Below are 3,021 nucleotides of genomic sequence, written 5' to 3'. Positions count from 1 at the left end.
GAGGTCCCTGTGCTGTCAGCAGCTCCCCACCAGCTCTGTTTCACACATGGTGGTGTATGTGCGTCAGTGCTGCTCTCTGTCTGTCCCAACTGCGTCTCCTTCCCCCACTGTGTTCAGCTCAGCTCTCTACATCTGCATCTCTATTCCTGCCCTGCAAATTTAGTTTCATTCATACCCATTTTCTCGATTCCATATATGTGTGTTAATACACAATATTTGTTTTTCTCTTTCCAACTTGCTTCACTCTGTACGACAAACTGTATATTCATCCACATCACTACAAATGACCCAATTTTGTTCCTTTTATGGCTGAGTAATATTCCATTGTATATATGTATCACAACTTCTTCTCTGCTTTTTGAGAACACTGTAGATTTTTGTATCACTTTTAATGGCTAAGTCATTTTCTTTATAAAAGTTTATTCAACCATTGGCAATTTTAATTTTAGTGGTAACTTTATTTTTATTTATTTATTTTATTTTATTTATTTTTATTTATTTATTCATCACTATGTGAATGTTGAATGCATTTTCATGCTATATTGTAACTTCAATGTTTAAGGAAAGCATACAGTAGTGATAATGACTTATTCAACTTGACAAATCACCATTTTTTCAGTTATCTTAAATACTCAACAGTAGGTACTGATCAGTTGTAAGGAATATGAAATAGGTTTATGTTTTAAAAAATGTTCAGTGTTGTACCTTACTGACAAGAGCAAGTGTACATAGATGCTAATCAGTAGTATACTCTTACTTTTATTATGATAGTCAGTTTTCCTATCTTTCTCTAATTCAGTTGTGACTATTAATTGACAAAATATTTGATAGTAATTTCTCTTAATCCTACTTTTTCCTACCTAATCACAAGAATGTGATAATTAGTCAGAATAGTCTATTAAAAACAAATAACTAAAAGTGGATGTAAGGGTCGATTTTATATATCAACTCGACTGGATTCTAGTCCCCATTTAAGAACTTTAGGATTTTTAAACAATTTTTAAAAATGCTGCCTATGAAAGACCTTTGGATTACGTAACTATTTGCTTGTAAATCAGATTTTTAAAGCAAAATATTTTAAATGTTTGGGAACATTTAAATCGTAAATGTTTTGATTTGGGAACAAATCAAATCGTAAACCAGAAGGGAAAGAGACACGTGTACCCCAATGTTCATCGCAGCACTGTTTATAATAGCCAGGACATGGAAACCACCTAGATGTCCATCAGCAGATGAATGGATAAGAAAGCTATGGTATGTATACACAATGGAGTATTACTCAGCCATTAAAAAGAATACATTTGAATCAGTTCTAATGAGGTGGATGAAACTGGAGCCTATTATACAGAGTGAAGTAAGCCAGAAGGAAAAACACCAATACAGTATACTAATGCATATATATGGAATTTATAAAGAGGGTAACAATAACCCTGTGTACGAGACAGCAAAAGAGACACTGATGTAAAGAACAGTCTTATGGACTCTGTTGGAGACGGAGAGGGTGGGAAGATTTGGGAGAATGGCATTGAAACATGTATAATATCATGTATGAAACAAGTTGCCAGTCCAGGTTCGATGCACGATACTGGATGCTTGGGGCTGGTGCACTGGGACGACCCAGAGAGATGGTATGGGGAGGGAGGAGGGAGGAGGGTTCAGGATGGGGAACACATGTATACCTGTGGCGAATTCATTTCGATATTTGGCAAAACTAATACAATATTGTAAAGTTTAAAAATAAAATAAAATTTTTAAAAAAAGAAGCAAAAAAAAAAAAAAAAAACCGTAAGTCAAAATTTCATAACGTAAAGGGGCATCTCCTGTCTGTATTTTAACTTTTTACACAATTTTTAGAGGTTACTTTCCATTTACAGTTATAAAACATTTATAAAATACTGGCTGTGTTCCTCTTGTTTCACCATATATTCCTGAGTCTCTCTTACACCCAATAGTTTGTACCCTTCACTCCTCCACCCCTTGCGGCCCCGTCCCCATTCTGCTCATCAGTGCTTTGTTTTCTGTATTTGTGAGTCAGCCTCTTGTTTGTACTATTCGCTAGTTTGTTGTGTTTTTTAGATTCCACATGTAAGTGATATTATATGGTATTTGTCTTTCTCTATATGACTTTTCCATGATCCAGCGGATGTCGGCAATTTGATCTCTGGTTCCTCTGCCTTTTCTAAAACCAGCTTGTTATGTAAAATTTAAAAATAAAATAAAATTTTAAAAAAATGAAAAAAAAATAAATAAAACCAGCTTGAACATCAGGAAGTTCACGGTTCACATATTGCTGAAGCCTGGCTTGGAGAATTTTGAGCATTACTTTACTAGCGTGTGAGATGAGTGCAATTGTGTGGTAGTTTGAGCATTCTTTGGCATTGCCTTTCTTTGGGATTGGAATGAAAACTGACCTTTTCCAGTCTGTGGCCACTGCTGAGTTTTCCAAATTTGCTGGCATATTGAGTGCAACACTTTCACAGCATCATCTTTCAGGATTTGGAATAGCTCAACTGGAGTTCTGTCACCTCCACTAGCTTTGTTCTTAGTGATGCTTCCTAAGGCCCACTTGACTTCACATTCCAGGATGTCTGGCTCTAGGTCAGTGATCACACCATCATGATTATGTGGGTCGTGAAGATCTTTTTTGTACAGTTCTTCTGTGTATTCTTGCCATCTCTTCTTAATATCTTCTGCTTCTGTTAGGTCCATACCATTTCTGTCCTTTATCTAGCCCATCTTTGCATGAAATGTTCCTTTGGTATCTCTGATTTTCTTGAAGAGATCTCTAGTCTTTCCCATTCTATTGTTTTCCTCTATTTCTTTGCATTGATCACTGAAGAAGGCTTTCTTGTACCTCTTGAGAAATTTGTATGCATGTCAGGAAGCAACAGTTAGAACTGGACATGGAACAACAGACTGGTTCAAAATAGGAAAAGGAGTACGTCAAGGCTGTATATTATCACCCTGCTTATTTAACTTACATGCAGAATACATCATGAGAAACGCTGGACTGGAAGAAAC

The 3,021-nt window shown here is 35.9% G+C and overlaps 1 protein-coding gene across 1 annotated transcript in view; it reads left to right on the top strand.

Annotated features, from left to right (window-relative positions):
- TTC29 (tetratricopeptide repeat domain 29) overlaps positions 1-3,021 on the top strand; it is a 332,216-nt gene that overhangs the window by 164,029 nt on the left and 165,166 nt on the right. The gene's annotated exons all lie outside the window — the stretch shown is intronic.

Source organism: Bison bison, unplaced genomic scaffold (assembly GCF_000754665.1).
Source record: "Bison bison bison isolate TAMUID 2011002044 unplaced genomic scaffold, Bison_UMD1.0 scf7180017864184, whole genome shotgun sequence".
Taxonomy (NCBI): Eukaryota; Metazoa; Chordata; class Mammalia; order Artiodactyla; family Bovidae; genus Bison; species Bison bison.
Note: the sequence above shows the minus strand (reverse complement) of the source record. Positions and strands in the feature narration are given on the sequence as shown.